Genomic DNA, 16,934 nt, shown 5'->3' on the forward strand with positions numbered 1-16,934 from the left:
CATCAGTACCACTTTTTCTAGATTCCATATATATTCTTTGATATGCGATATTTGTTTTTCTCTGACTTCCTTCACTCTGTATAACAGGTGTAGATTCATCCACCTAGTTCAATTGACTCAGATTTATTCGTTTTCTTAATGGCTGTGTAATAGTCATTGTATATGTGTACCACGACTACTTTATCCATTCATCTGTTGATAGACCTTTAGGTTGCTTCCATGTCTTGGCTATTGTAAACAGTGCTATAATCAACATTGAGGTGCATGTATCTTTTTTAATTTATTTTTTGCAGGGTGAATGCCCAGTAGTGAGATCGCTGGGTTAAATGTACACTGAAGATAATATTATTTTCTTGGGCTCCTATAACAAAATACCACAGACTGGTGACTCAGATAACAGAAATGTATTTTTTCACAGATCTGGGAGCTAGATTCCGAGATGGAAATGTCAGGATGTTTGGTTTCTTCCAAGGCCTCTCTCCTTGGTGTGTGGCTGGACAGCTTCTCACTGTTTTCTTGCACAGTTATCCTTCTGTCTATGTCGTGTTCTAATCTCTACTTAGAAACACTCCAGTCATATTACACTAGGGCCAATCCTAAGAACCCCATCTTAGCTTAATTACCTCCTTAAAGGCCTTATCTCCAAATGCAGTCATCTTCTGAGGTCTTGGAGCTTCAACATGTGAATTTTGGAAGGAGATAGTTCAGTCTATAACAGAGATAATAATCCATGTTTTCTGCTCCTGATTCTTTTCTTATAAACTGAAAGCTCGGAGAGAATGAACTTCAAATAAATAAATATTTTGAACTTGCAATGAAACCAGGCAGACGTATTTGCTTTGGAATTAAATAATCAAGTTATTAAAAATAATCATATGTCAGGTTGAAATGCCTGAACAAATGTATCTTATAACCCACAATCCATTACACATGTCAAAGTCATTTGATTGAACTAAATTATAAATGCTTACCTTTACATTTTCCCACATAATAAATTATCAGCCTGGTCAAATAAAGTATCCCAACAGAGAATGTCCTCATCTGGTACACCTCCTCACTCAAGTGCTTAACTGAATATATACATATTCCTCAGGGTTTCCCTGGTAGCTCAGATGGTAAAGAATGTGCCTGCAGTGGAAGAGAACTGTGTTTGATCCCTGGGTCAGGAAGATCCCCTGGAGAAGGGAATGGCAAAGCACTCCAGTATTCTTGCCTGGGGAATTCCATGGACAGACCATGGGGTCTCAAAGAGACGGACATGAATGAGCGACTGACACTTTCACTTTCATACTTAGTCCCCACTGTTTGTGCGTTTGCTTTCTTTTGCTTCATGTGCAATCAGGACATTATGCCATCTGATACTCCTCTTAGCTTTATGACCTTCCCCTTTGCAATATGCAATAGGAACCTCCTTTGAACTTACCTTTTAGAGTTTTCTTTGCTGAGTTTCCCAGTTGCCCTCTGATTCCCACTCTTCTCCAAGAGGGAGAACATGCCTTTGTCTCCTACTTATATAAGAGGATAATCAGCGAAAGATTCCTTGCTAGGCCATTGCCATTTCTGCCATTGAGAAAATTTAGTAACTGCTGGAGTACGATGACCCAAAAGTATGTGGACATTCAGCCTCTTCCTCAAACTGCACCGGATAAGCTCTGACTCACATCATGCTCAGATCTGCCAGCCTATCATTTTTCTGACTGACCTATGTCAAACTGTACTGAGGCTGGGGTTCTCAGAGGTGTTCATAGGACAATCTCAGCATGTGTCTCAAGACTAAGAATGTTTTCTATAATATCTCAATGCTGTAGCAAAAAGCATGGATAGAATATAAAAGATTAGCAGTGATAAATTATTTTTTCTCTGGGATCAAGATTGGAAGACTAAGCTGTTACTTTTTTCTTTACCACTCACTGTCTGAACAAGTTTTATGCCTCAGTTTCCTCAAACAAGGTATTAACATTCCTGGAAATATATGTCATACATAACTAATGATGGTAATGACCTTGAATATATGAACACTTATTATAAATCCTGTGTGCATTCCACACACTACTGAAAATAATAATTACATTCTCTGTTAAGGTTCCTACCATATAGAATCTCCAAAACAATTATAGTTCTTAGAGCCAGAATCTGTGGGAGGCAATTTCCAGTGTAAAGAAAGATAAGTAAATTAAGCCAGGAGTCAGGGGCTGAAATGTGTATTTTTTAACTGTTAGTTTCTTTATCTCTGAAATTTGTTTACCATATCTATCTTTGTCTAGTTCCCCAATTTTTCATAAAATAATTTTAAGCAGATTGGAGCATTTTTATAGTCGATATTTTATGTAACAATACATATAGTAATTCACTAGACAGAAAGATTCACCTATGTAAAGGATTCTTTGGCCATATTCTCTACTTTTTTCCTTTCTTTCTCAGGTTTTCCAGGCAACGGGAAGAGTAGGTCAATAAGACCTTGAAGAAAATATCTTCAGGATATTTAGTTCATTTACATCTAGAAGCTTGAGACGCCCATTTTATGTACTGTTTCATGGCTATTTCATGTATGTACAGTGAAAACACTGTTTCCAGATTATATTTTTCTTATTGTGATCTTTTTGAAATATAACATAAATACTTTTCATATTCACAAAAGATATTAAAATTGAAAGATACAATATTCTAAGTGTCCAAAATCATTCTTGGTTAACTTGGACCGCAAGGAGATCCAACCTGTCCATTCTGAAGGAGATCAGCCCTGGGATTTCTTTGGAAGGAATGATGCTAAAGCTGAAACTCCAGTACTTTGGCCACCTCATACAAAGAGTTAACTCATTGGAAAAGACTGATGCTGGGAGGGATTAGGGGCGGGAGGAGAAGGAGACGACAGAGGATGAGATGGTTGGATGGCATCACTGACTCGATGGACGTGAGTCTGAGTGAACTCCGGGAGTTGGTGATGGACAGGGAGGCCTGGCGTGCTGCGACTCATGGGGTCGCAAAGAGTCGGACATAACTGAGCGACTGAACTGAACTGAATACCATATTACTTAAAAGGTGACACAGTTGAATTGAATTGCAGTGTGCAAACTATTTCTCTGATTTGTATAACCTGAAGTCAGGATATAAAGCCAGTCTTTGGTAGGAACTGTAACATTAAGTTTAACTATCTATACAAATTCAATTATATTTATAAAAGATTAATATGATTGTTTTGCAAAAACTTTTAAACACTACTGGGAAAAGCACAATTTTTTCTAAGAGAGTAAAATTTTTTCTTTTTGCGCCTGGTTTCAATTTCTGTATAAATCTAGACAGTAGAGGAGTTAAGAAAGTACACTCTAAGGAAAATGCAGTAATTTGTTAGGGCTGCCTGGCAATTTCGGTGGTTTATTCAATCTCTCACCTTTCTATGCTCTTTCGTACCCTTTTCTCCTTAAACCTGAAATACTTCTTGCCACCTATTCTATGCTGGTGATATCAGTTCCTTTCCATTTGAAACATGGAGAAGTCAGAAGAGAGCTATTTTATGCTCCAGTATCTGCTAGCCTGCATCCATCTGCTCCCGTAGATTCTCTAGTTCCCTATAACCCACAGACCAAGGAAGAGCCAGTGCTCTTATCTAAAGCCAGCCTCTCTCTTTACGGCAAGCACTTCTCACCCCCTGAAGGGCACTAGTACTCTCTCCCTCTGTCTCTTCCACAATCAATCTTATTAGGTTGGCCCAAAAGTTCTTTCGGATTTTTCCATAACATCTTACTGAAAAACCGGGGCAAACTTTTTGTCCAACCCAAAACATCCCTCTAATAAATCATTCCTATTGAAATAAAAACATGCCATATTACATCCACTTGAAAAAATAACTTGTTTTCATAAAAACTCAAGTCACCCTCCCTTTCTCTTCTATTCCTTTTCCTTATCCTTTTAACAGTGAAATTCCGCAGCAGTGTTTCTTCCCCCCTTCTCTCCCCTACTATTTTTATTCTTCCTCGGACTCACTATAATCAGGTCCTTGTTGCCTTCACTCTTTTGTAACAGCTCTTTACACCATTTGGTCTATTTTAATAATTATTCAACAAAACTTGTGAGCACTTGCTGTGTGCCACATCTCTTCAAAGTACTGAGTGGAGAGCCTCAGAATGATATTTTTATTCCCTTCTGCTCCAGAAGTAAAGTATTATCCTCTCTAAGGGTAGCATATCTGGATAAATCTTGGTACACTTTCAGGAAAATTACATAGCTGGGCATATCCTGTGCACCTCAATTTCCTGTTTGTCAGAGGAGATGGGATGTACAGCCACCCTAAAACAGACCCAGGGCATCTGGAGCAGTGAATACATTCTTCTGTGCACTGGTGGCCTCAGCTTGGCCCAGACAGTCACACTCTAAGTCTGGGTCCCACACGCAAAGTCTCTAAATTACACAGACTCAAACATGCAGAGAATCTCAATGCACATATTGCTTTTAATCACCTTCATCTTCATGACTGTCCCAGACTCTAAGACAGCATACTTAGATACTAGATGGCTTCTAGACATCTTGTGTTCTCTGTGATGTAACCTTTTTTTTTTTTTTCACTTCTACTTTCAAGGGCCTTGACTGTATAGACTCCAGAAGATTCCCTGATGATTTTGGCTTCCCTTTTAATATTTTATTACTTGTCTTGAAAACCCCCATCAAAAACCTCTCAGTGGCTAGTGTAGAGAAAGGAAGCAATTTGGTAATTGTCTCTGGGTCCTGGGATACTGCTTTAGGAAGATATCACTTACTTTGTCAAAGACTGAGTTTATCAAGGCATTTATAAAGTGGAAGATAGAGGGCCACTTTTTTCCTTTCTGCTTTTCAAATGGGCAGCTTTCCAGACTTCGCTGGTGGTCCAGTGGCTAAGACTCCAAGCTCCCAGGGCAGGAGGCCTGGGTTCATCCTGGCGAGGGAACTAAATCCTGATAACCAAAGACCCTGTGCAACCAAATAAATAAATATTTTTTTAAAAGGATAGGATATATTTCTCTCAGATATACTTTTTAAAAAAGGAAATAACCCATCAGCTTTTTGGTAACAAGTAATTTGAGTTCTAAATTTCAAATAATGTTGTCAATAATAAACTGATTACTTTTCTACTCCTAACCTCAAGTAACATGTATCCTGCATTTCCACTGACAGAGCGTGATCTAAAATGTTCCAAGTTCTTAAGAAAGGCATCCTCTTGTATTTGATGAATGGTATATCTGAAGAGCATCCTCCTTTTAAAGATTACCGATTTAAACCATTTATTAATTCTACTGGTTGTCTCTAGTTATTAAAAAAGAACAGAAGTAGAAGCTGCTTTGTGGAATTAGCAATGGACCTAACAATAGATGTTACATGAAGCAATCAGGAAGAACTGCTTTGACTAAAATTATGAACACACAAAAATAACAAAACTAAGCTTACAGAGTTCCTTCTATTGTATAACTCCAAAGCCTTATAGCAATAATAACAACACATTTTCCATTGAGGTACAGATCTCTAGGTGGGACACCTACAGGTCTTATGATCAGTGTTTTTCAATCCTGGTCCTTTGAACATTCCTCAAATGAAAATAAATCAAGTGTTTGATAAAAAGCCACCTTTAGGATTTTTAAAACAGGTTTTTTTTCCTCTGTAGTGTAGTAACAGATTTGCATCTTTCTAACATACCTCTAACAGTTTATGCTGGCAACAATGCAATTCCAAGCAGCAGATGGTTACTTGCATATCATAGATAAGAAGGGGAAAAAGCGAGTGATACACCAACTGGGATTGTAACTCTGGGAAAACTTGCATATTTCAGCAAAGCCTACAGAGATTGAATGTTTATGAGCGATAAAGAAAGAAAAAGTGAACAGGAGGCACAAACTTTAATAGAAAAAAAGGGAAAGGTTAATGGGACAGGTGGCATGGGCCTGTTACTCCTCCTTGAGCAGAAAGCAAGTGCCTTTGATAATGCTGTTGTGGCATAATTTGCACACCATCAGGAGAATGCTGCATGGACACAAAGTTCTGTAATGAGGAGGACAGGGACTCATCGTGCCCTCACCACTGAGACTATAACACTGTATGACTCCTCTGCAGACACAGTCAAGCTCCTCCTTACAGTCTCCTTTTCCTTTCTTATCTGTCGATCCTGGTTTTTTTCTCATCTCATCATTAATCTATATCAATTATACAAACTTGCTAATAAATTTACCTCTGTAGTGTGTGGTGAATGCTCTAATTTGTGCACAGCTTTCTTTTTTTAATTTAAATTTATTTATTTTAATTGGAGGCTGATTAACTATTGTATTGGTTTTGCCATACATCAACATGAATCCGCCAAGGGTGTACACATGGTCCCCACCCTGAACCCCGCTCCCACCTCCCTCCCTGTACCATCCCTCTGGGTCATCCCAGTGCACCAGCCCCAAGCATCCTGTATTCTGCATTGAACCTGGACTGGCAATTCATTTCTTATATAATAGTATACATGTTTCCATGCCATTCCCCCAAATCATCCCACCCTCTCCTTCTCCCAGAGTCCAAAAGACTGTTCTATACATCTGTGTCTCTTTTGCTGTCTTGCATACAGGGTTGTCATTACCGTCTTTCTAAATTCCATATATATGTGTTAGTATACTGTATTGGTATTTTTCTTTCTGGCTTACTTCACTCCATATAATAGGCTCCAGTTTCATCCACCTTATTAGAACTGATTCAAATGTATTCTTTTTAATGGATAGCTTTAACAGAACATTCTGATATATTGTTACCAAACCCAGGTCCAGTTGCTTGCTACTCAAAAACCAATAAAAACCCAGGCTGGTGGAAAGAAAAGTTTGCTTTATTTTGGATGCTGGCAGTGGTGGGGGTTTGGGGAGGGGGCAGATACCTGTCCAAAAGCCGACTCCCACCCACCCCCCAACCCCATCAACAATCAGGGTGTAAGAACTTTTATAGATAGAGATGGGATGGTACACGCAGAAATGGCACAGTCAGCTCTGACAGTCACCCAGAAATCGGCCATTGGTTGTCTGACCAGTCTCATCTTGTTTGTTTTAGGTACAGTTAATCTTCCTGTCCCTGGAGTGCTGCCATCCATTAGGTCCCGAAGAGTCAGAAATGACTGAGCAACTGATCAATGAAAACAATCGTCAGTTCCAGAGTAGGTTTATTTTCATTTCTCTAAGGCCAGTTTTTGGGATTGTGGCAGCTTATGTGATAGCTGCAGTCTGGGGATCATGTAGTTAACTTATTTTATCTGGTGGGAGTTCAGGCTTCCTAGGTGGCACTTGTAAAGAACCCGCCTGCCAATGCAAGAAATGTAAGAGATGCACGTTCAATCCCTGGATCAGAAAGATCCCCTGGTATAGGGCATGACAACCCACTCCAGTATTCTTGCTGGAGAATCCCATAGACAGAGGAGCCAGTTGGGCTACAGTACACATGGGCACAAAGAGTCAGATACGACTGAAGTGGCTTAGTGCAAGTGTGCCCAAGACAGCTCACAGAATATGGCTCAGAGTATCATCTATAGCCCTTGAGGAGCAACTAAAGGTCCTTGACTTTGCCTAATGACTAAATTGTTACTATTTGGTCTCCTTTGACTCTTTTCTTTTGTGATTGCATGTTCTCAGGTCTCTGATTAAACTTATTCTTTGGCTAAAGCTTTTCTACAAACAAAAGGCAGGCAGAGGACATGGGGGCAAGGACTATGGGGTCCTGCTACATTTCAATAGGAATGAGATTGGGAACACATCAGAACATACTGAATGTAGAGTTCATTGGGTTTCAGAGCAGTCCAGAAAAAAATTTCTATAGCTCATTTGATACCTGAGGCCCATTTTGTTATTTATCTGTATATTTCCTCATTTGCAAAAGGGATACTTCCAGTACCTACCGCATAGGTTTGCTATGAAGATTTAATGAGTAAACAGAAAGCTCTAGAAGAGCAAGCACTCTGTTGGTTACTCAATGATATTTTTAGTGTTATCATGTTAATATGATTTGCAGCATGTGGATAACACTGACGTGGAGTTACTTCAGACTTTTCTCTAAGAATTAAAATTATCCTCCAGTGCAGCAGATGCTTTGCCAAATGATTAGAGCTAACCTTTAGTGTCTCTCATGTATGAGGCACTATTTTGAGTGCTTTCTATGTGTTAACACAGATAATGATCACAATCAGCTCAGTTCAGTTGCTCAGCCATGTCTAACTCTTTGTGATCCCATGGACTGCAGCAGTTCAGGCTTCCCTGTTCATCACCAACTACCGGAACCTACTCAAACTCATGTCCATCGCATTGGTGATGCCATCCAACCATCTCATCCTCTGTCCTCCCCTTCTCCTCCTGCCTTCAATCTTTCCCAGCATCAGGGTCTTTTTCAATGAGTCAGTTCTTCATATCAGGCAGCCAAAGTATTGGAGTTTCAGCTTCAGCATCAGTCCTTCCAATGAACACCCAGGACTGATCTCCTTTAGGATGGACTGGTTGGATCTCCTTGCTGTCCAAGGGACTCTCAAGAGTCTTCTCCAACACCATAATTCAAAAGAATCAATTCTCTGGTGCTCAGCTTTCTTTATATTCCAACTCTCACATCCATACATGACCACTGGAAAAACCACAGCTTTGACTAGATGGACTTTTGTTGCAAAGTAATGTCTCTGCTTTTTAATATGCTGTCTAGGTTGGTCATAGCTTTTCTTCCAAGGAGCATGTGTCTTTTAATTTCATGGCTGCAGTCACCATCTGCAGTGATTTTGGAACCCCCCAAAATAAAGTCTCTCACTATTTACATTATTTCTCCATCTATTTGCTATGAAGTGATGGGACCAGATGCCATGATCTTAGTTTTCTGAATGCTGAGTTTTAAGCCAACTTTTTCATTCTCCTCTTTCACTTTCATCAAGAGGCTCTTTAGTTCTTCTTCGCTTTCTGCCATAAGGCAGGGTGGTGTCATCTGCATGTCTAAGGTTATTGATATTTCTCCTGGCAATCTTGAGTTCAGCAGTAGTGCTATGATAAAGATACTAATACCACCCCTATATTCTATATAAGGAAATGAAGGCACAGAGAAGTAAAACCTTATTGTCCTGAGGCAACATGGTCAGAAACTGGCAGAGTTCAGCTTCAGAATCAGACTGTCTATCTCCCAGGCCCACATCCTTGACCACTTTGCTCATGCCTATCTACGTTTATTCTCATGTTATCCTACCTCTGTGTCTCATGCTTTCAGGGCCTAACTCAGCTGAGCTTCTCACCTGTTTTATTATTATTATTAATTTATTTTTTACTGAAGCATAATTGCTTTACAGAATTTTGCTGTTTTCTGTCAAACCTCAACATGAATCAGCCATAGGTATACATATATCCCTCCCCTTTTGAAACTCCTTCCCACCTCCCTCTCCATCCCACCCCTCTAGGTTGATACAGAGCCCCTGTTTGAGTTTCCTGAGCTATACAGCAAATTCAAGTTGGAAATCTATTTTACATATGGTAATGTAAGTTTCCATGTTACTCTTTCCATACATCTCTCCATCTGCTCCCCTCTCCCCATGTCCGTAAGTCTATTCTCTATGTCTGTTTATCTATTTTTGCCCTGTAAACAAATTCTTCAGTACCTCACCTGTTTTTTTACTTGATGATTTCCCATCTTTTGCCCAGCAATTGGTACTTCTCCTTTCCTTTGAAGTATCTTCATTCTCTTCTATATCATTGATTTTTCAGTTGCTTTCCAAACATCAGTTTTCCATTTTCTTAAAATAAATAAACACAGCTCGATTAATATCATTGTGTCTAGGAATATTCAAATTTCTTCCTTTTAGTCCATATTGAACAGCACAAAACAAGTAACTATATTCTATGCGTTCTTTCTTGATCTACTCACACCATTCCCCTGAAACTGCTCTTTGAGTTTATTATGACCCAGGCAAATCTAAAGATTTCCTTTGGATCACCTCTTATTGGGGACAGGAAGGGGCCTGCCCACAGAGGTGGTTATTCCAGGCAATGAGTGACTTAGGGCAACAGAGAGAATAGTATAAAAGTCTTCCTTAAAATAAAAAAAAAAAAAATCAGTGTTCGGGCTTCCCTTGTAACTCAGAGATAAAGAATCTGCCTACCAGTTCAAAATACACAAGTTCAATCCCTGATCCAGGAGGATCTCACATTCCATAGAGCAACAAAACCCATGTGCCACAACTACTGAGAATATACTCGAGACCCCGGGAGCTGCAGCTAGTGAAGCCCAAGTAGCCTAGAACCTGTGCTCTGTGATACGAGAAGCCACGCAATGAGAGGCCCTCACACCACAACTAGAGACTCATCCCCTCTTGCGGCAAATAGAGAAAAGCCCATGTAACCATGAAGACCCAGCACAGCCAAATTTAAATAGAAATATTTTTGAAAAGAAATTCAGTGTTCTTTTTACTTCTATTTACTAGCTCTTCAGGAGCTACTGTTGATTACTTAGTATTTAAATTGCTCATTCTTTTACAAAAATGTTACCAATATCTATATTTTGGGGGATTTTTTTGTTGTTGTTGCTCATTCTTTTAACTTTCCTTTAAGTTAATTGTTCTGTTATCCCAAACTAACAACCTCATAAAAACTTCTTGCAAAATAATTAGATAATTAGCGTAATAACGTCTGTGATTTTCCATTTCTTAAAGCGATTGACATTTGAGAAATAGTAGAACAGCTTGTCATTAAACTGCAATAATTACCTATGGACTTTGCAGATAATTGTTAATTTAAAAACAGTCATGGTTTGATACTGAGTATTGTTTAAAAAGAAACATCAGCACATGCTAAAACTACTTATCATTCGAATCTCAATAAAATTCCCACAGTTCCAAAAGATTTAAATATATGTCTGTCTGTCTACCTACTTAACATCTGTTTATCCATCCCTGGCATAACTTGAGAGCTGAAACTCTACCTGAGTTTTTAATCTGTCTACCTGCTTAATGTCTGTTTGTCCATATGTTAAAATCAGAGTTTTTAATCTGTCTACCTGCTTAACATCTGTTTTACCATCCTTGACATAACTTGAGAGCTGAAACTCTACCTGAGTTTTTAATTCCAGAGGTCTGTTCATTCAGGAATTGTAAAAATCATATTTTAATGATGCTTATAGATTTTTTTCTCAAAAAAGAAAATTAATTTTTTTTTCTGGTGTAGTGTTCTTTTCTCACTAAAAAGAAGAAAAAAGAAACATCAGTATCTATGAAAGGGCATTTAAACTTTTTTTTTTGCAGTATGTTGATTTCTGCCATCAAACAATGTGAAAGGGCATTTTATTATTGAGCTGGCATTCATGCAATGTCACTTCCTGACAGGGTGTTAAGTTCATCTTATTCAGGATAACTATTGGAAAAGACTCTGATGCTGGGATTGGGGGCAGGAGGAGAAGGGGTCGACCAAGGATGAGATGGTTGGATGGCATCACGGACTTGATGGACGTGAGTCTGAGTGAACTCTGGGAGATGGTGATGAACAGGGAGGCCTGGTGTGCTGCGATTCATGGGGTCGCAAAGAGTCGGACACGACTGAGCGACTGAACTGAACTTGTATCTCTCACAACACTAGCACAGTGTCTAATGTAGGTTAAGTTCTCAATAACTGTTTGTTGAATGAATGCATAAATTTGTGGTGGGTTGAAAAGGTATATGGGAGTATTTTCAGTCTGTGTTGTTTCTCATCCTCACGTTTCATTTAAGAATAACGTGGTGTTCCAGGAGAAGAATCTTGTAAGTTGAACTAAAAATAGGAGGGAAAACATAGTACACAATATCCCCTCTTTCCACTGAATTCTATTCTAGCAGTTGGGGTGTTTAGCAGTGTTAGAATAGAAAAAAGGAGTCCATAATGACGGTGACCAAAAGACAAAGAAGAGAAAAGCCTGTGAAAATAGAACAAAGGAAGGTCTGAGAACTGGAGTAAGAACCTTAGGGAAAATAAACATCCCTCCTATACAGGGCAGGCTCAGGGGGAGGAGAAGAAGCATATAAAGAGAAGAGCCAAAATTGAGCTGGGGGCTTCTCTTCTCTTTGTGTCTTTTGAGTGGCCAGCCCTCACACCTCAAGGATGCACTATCCTTTGCTTGTCAAATAAAACTGAGCTGTAACATGGAGCTGTAACACTGGTCCATCTGTCGCTTCAAATTTTTGCTGTAGCAAGACAGAATGGAGGAACCTGTAAACTTCCCCGACATATATTGTACCATTTCCTGGATTTAACTTGGCAGAAATAGAGGAAAAGAACAGAATGGGAAAGACTAGAGATCTCTTCAAGAAAATTAGAGATACCAAGGGAACATTTCATGCAAAGATGGGCTCAATAAAGGACAGAAATGGTATGGACCTAAAAGAAGCAGAGGCTATTAAGAAGAGGTGGCAAGAATACACAGAAGAACTGTACAAAAAAGATCTTCAAGACCAAGATAATCACAATGGTGTGATCACTCACCTAGAGCCCGACATCCTGGAATGTGAAGTCAAGTGGGCCATAGGAAGCATCACTACAAATAAAGCTAGTGGAGGTGATGGAATTCCAGTTGAGCTATTTCAAATCCTGAAAGATGATGCTGTGAAAGTGCTGCACTCAATATGCCAGCAAATTTGGAAAACTCGGCAGTGGCCACAGGATTGGAAAAGGTCAGTTTTCATTCCAATCCCAAAGAAAGGCAATGCCAAAAAGCGCTCAAACTACTGCACAATTGCACTCATCTCACACACTAGTAAAGTAATGCTCAAAATTCTCCAAGCCAGGCTTCAGCAATACGTGAACCGTGAACTTCCAGAGATCAAATTGCCAACATCTGCTGGATCATGGAAAAAGCAAGAGAGTTCCAGAAAAACATCTATTTCTGCTTTATTGACTATGCCAAAGCCTTTGACTGTGTGGATCACAATAAACTGTGGAAAATTCTGAAAGAGATGGGAATATCAGACCACCTGACCTGCCTCTTGAGAAACCTATATTCAGGTCAGGAAGGAACAGTTAGAACATGGAACAACAGACTGGTTCCAAATAGGAAAAGGAGTACATCAAGGCTGTATATTGTCACCCTGCTTATTTAACTTCTATGCAGAGTACATCATGAGAAACGCTGGGCTGGAGGAAGCACAAGCTGGAATCAAGATTGCTGGGAAAAATATCAATAACCTCAGATATGCAGAAGACACCACCCTTATGGCAGAAAGTGAAGAAGAACTAAAAAGCCTCGTGATGAAAGTGAAAGTGGAGATTGAAAATGTTGGCTTAAAGCTCAACATTCAGAAAACTAAGATCATGGCATCTGGTCCCATCACTTCATGGGAAATAGATGGGGAAACAGTGGAAACAGTGTCAGACTTTATTTTTGGGGGCTCCCAAATCACTGCAGATAGTAATTGCAGCCATGAAATTAAAAGGCGCTTGCTCCTTGGAAGAAAAGTTGTGACCAACCTAGACAGCACATTGTAAAGCAGAGACATTACTTTGCCAACAAAGGTCCATCTAGTCAAGGCTATGGTTTTTCCAGTGGTCATGTATGGATGTGAGAGTTGGACTGTGAAGAAAGCTGAGCACCAAAGAATTGATGCTTTTGAATTGTGGTGTTGGAGAAGACTCTTGAGAGTCCCTTGGACTGCAAGGAGGTCCAACCAGTCCATTCTGATGGAGATCAGCCCTGGGATTTCTTTGGAAGGAATGATGCTAAAGCTGAAGCTCCAGTACTTTGGCCACCTCATGTGAAGAGTCGACTCATTGGAAAAGACTCTGATGCTGGGAGGGATTGAGGGCAGGAGGAGAAGGGGATGACAGAGGATGAGATGGCTGGATGGCATCACTGACTCAATGGACATGAGTCTGAGTGAACTCCAGGATTTGGTGATGGACAGGGAGGCCTGGTGTGATGCAATTCATGGGGTCGCAAAGAGTCAGACACGACTGAGCAACTGAACTGAACTGAACTGAAACAACCTTGGCTCGGTTCCCATGAGGCAGAGGCTGAGCACAGCAGAAGCCCAACTTGGTGAAAGCACCCACAGTGGAAGCTGAACGCGAAGAAAACCCAGCACAGTGGAAGTGACAAGAAGCCCAGAGTGCTGGAAACCACAACAGCAGAAACAAACTCGACAGAAAGCTCACATGTCTCAGTCTCAGACTCCAGGAGGCTCTGGTTGGGTAGCAAGTGATCATTCCTATGGTTGGAAGGACATATGGCTAACAAATTCTTAATTCCTTTACAATGTCTCGTTTCTTGTTTCCTTGAGCCCCCTGTAAACAAGCAACCAGGGTGTCCTGATGGCTCTACTATCTGCAGTGCCTTAGTAGCTGTTGCCCAAGCAGGTCGGGGTTCTTCTGTCCTTAATCTTCTTTGTGCCAAGGATCAGACTAATGAAAACTCTGAGCTCAGGTCAGGTATTTAGCAGATTTTCCAGTGGTTATGAAGGGCATCTAGTCACGTTTTTCCCGCTGCTTTTTCCTCCCATCTTTCAGCTCCTCTCTCTATCTATGCCACTGCTTACAAAGTATTGGGCAGATCATTATCTTTCCATTTCTAAAAGTTGTGCTTGAAACCGTTTACCTAAGATCGGGACTCAAACCCACATGGCAGGGACTCTGTGCTGTGCTTTGTCACTCCGTTATACCCCACTGGGACTTGAGCCTGGGCAAAACCTATGGTGCCTGGTTTTAGGACCTATAAAAGCTCGGACTCTTGATGTCTTATTGCAAAAAAAATCAGTGAGAGACACAGTGATAGGTAAGAGGTGGATTTGTTCAGATTTAGAGAGAGACCCACTTCAAGAGTGTGGGCCATTGAAGGTGGTGTGGTTAGTTTTCCCAAGCTCAGTGATTTCATATGCTAATGAGTGGGAGGATCATTCCAACAATTGGGGAACCACCCACTCCTGGGTCTTTTGACAGTGATTTGGAACTGTTCTGGCACCTCTGGGTGTATCATTTTGTTTGCAGATTGAGGCTCAGAGTTTTGTTGAATTTGACTTGTCTTCCTGGACCCACTTGATTTTAATCAGTTTATGTTATGCCCTTGGGCTATGTAATTCTGTCAAAAGTTGTGCCCTGCTCCCTTCCCTCCTGTTTCATGCTCTTTTCCTGAGCCCTGCCAGGCCCACAATGTTGCCTCTACAATCATCTGGAAGGACAACCAGAAAATAGCTGGCCCTTGGGAGGGAAATATCCAATATTTGTATAATATCCAATCCCTCTGGATATTCAGGCCTTCCTCTTCCATGTCTCCTACAACATGAGCAACAACAGCATCTCTCAGTGAACCCACTAGGGTGGGAGACAGGCACACAATGCCTTCTAGAAGTCCATCTGTTGATGGGATCCCTTCAAGGGCAACTGGGCTTCCAGAGATAATGTTTGCCACTTTGGGAGTTAGCCCTGCAGGCTGTTTGGGCCCAAACCCTTGCCACCCTTCTCCTAAAGTTATAAACATATCCTTGGATCAAATCTCCACTCTTCTTTAATGGAGCATTTATTCTGTTGCCTCTTATGAATTTGTTCTTAAGTCACTTACTAACTCCTACAACCAGGACCTTGCCCCCTTGTAGGTAACATTGCTCCACACCGCTTATTATTAAAATACTCTTAATGCCCCTAACAGGACCAGATAACCCACTCCTTTGTCATTACATCTATTTTTACCTAAAGTGTGCCTATGACAATGAAATGTTTACCATTGGAGACACTCTAAACTGCTCTTATGAAAAACTAGGGGAGGAAATCAGTGACTTCCATTCCTTAAGAGCAATAAGAGGATAAGGCTTATGGCTATTTGCCCAGGTTCCCAGCCTCAGAGCACAGACTTGGATTGCTTTACATCATGGTATCTATTTCCATCTGCAGTGGACAAACCAGCAATGAGTTAAGATTACAACCCCTTAATCCTACCCAGCACCGGTCATATTGGAGACCTTGGGGATGCTCAACTCCAGTCTGGGGGTCCCAGGAGGTCAACCTGGCTCAACCTGCCTAGGGATCTGGTCCTTGAAAAGTTGTCACACCTCAACCTGCTTGGAGATCCACCAGTCCAGGGGTCCCAGGAGGTCGACATGCCTCGATCTACCCAGGCACCCAATTCTTGGGAGGCTGACTTGCCTCAACCTGCCCAGGGATTTGATCTCCAGGAGGCGGCACCCTGACCTAGGGATGCCTGGCTCTCAGGTTGCAACAATACTGGGTAGGATAAGCTTCAGAAAGACTCACCCCTAAGGAAGTCCACCCATGGAAATTGAAGGAGGCCTATTAGTTGTGGGATTGTGCCCAGTCTCAGCAGTAACTCAGGACTCCAATGAGCACTTCATTGCCTTTCTGGAAAGGCTAAAAGAGGCCCTCCAAAAGTTTACCAATCTGGACTTAGACTCTTACGAGGGACAGGTGATTTTAAAAGACAAATTCCTGTCCCATGTGCATCAGACATCAGGATAAAGTTACAACAGCTACAGCAGCAGGACCCTGCTGCCTCTGATAGACAAGATGGTCCAGACAGCCACCAATACCTTTTGTGGCAGAGGAAGGCCAAGACCCAGGAAAGGAAGAAAAGGAAAGAGACAAGGCATATCCAGATCCTGGCCACCCTCCAGGGAAGCCCTATGGCAAACCCTGAGTCTTTAAAGGACAAAGCAAGAGGCAAATGCCTAATCTGTAGACAGGTGGGACATTGGGCCAAACTGTCCAAACCATGACAAGTCTCCTAAAACGGCTTGCCACAAATGCCATCAACTGGGACATTGGGCGGCACTCTGCCCTCAGGACCCAAGAGCCTCAAGGTCAAGTACCTAGCCTTCCCTCATGATGGTTCAACAGGACTGAAATGGCCCCTTCCAGCCAGCCCGCCTGTCACAGAAAACCATCGCAGGGCTGGAGCCAAGGGTGCAGCTGGATGTGGCAGGTAAGTCCAAGAATTTCTTGGTTGACACAGGGGTTACCTACTCTGACCTG

General features: G+C 41.1%; 1 long non-coding RNA gene across 6 annotated transcripts in view; it reads left to right on the forward strand.

Annotated features, from left to right (window-relative positions):
• The window catches only part of LOC138435699 (uncharacterized), a 260,432-nt gene that overhangs the window by 196,841 nt on the left and 46,657 nt on the right, over positions 1-16,934 (forward strand). For 3 of the 6 annotated variants that reach the window (XR_011255191.1, XR_011255194.1, XR_011255195.1), the window contains one exon: positions 2,422-2,660. This is a non-coding gene — a long non-coding RNA (uncharacterized lncRNA). Of the gene's footprint in view, positions 1-2,421; positions 2,661-7,038; positions 7,142-9,400; positions 10,052-16,934 lie in introns of those variants that run through there. The other 3 variants (XR_011255187.1, XR_011255196.1, XR_011255198.1) reach the window with 2 other exon arrangements.

Source organism: Ovis canadensis, chromosome 3, assembly GCF_042477335.2.
Source record: "Ovis canadensis isolate MfBH-ARS-UI-01 breed Bighorn chromosome 3, ARS-UI_OviCan_v2, whole genome shotgun sequence".
Taxonomy (NCBI): domain Eukaryota; kingdom Metazoa; phylum Chordata; class Mammalia; order Artiodactyla; family Bovidae; genus Ovis; species Ovis canadensis.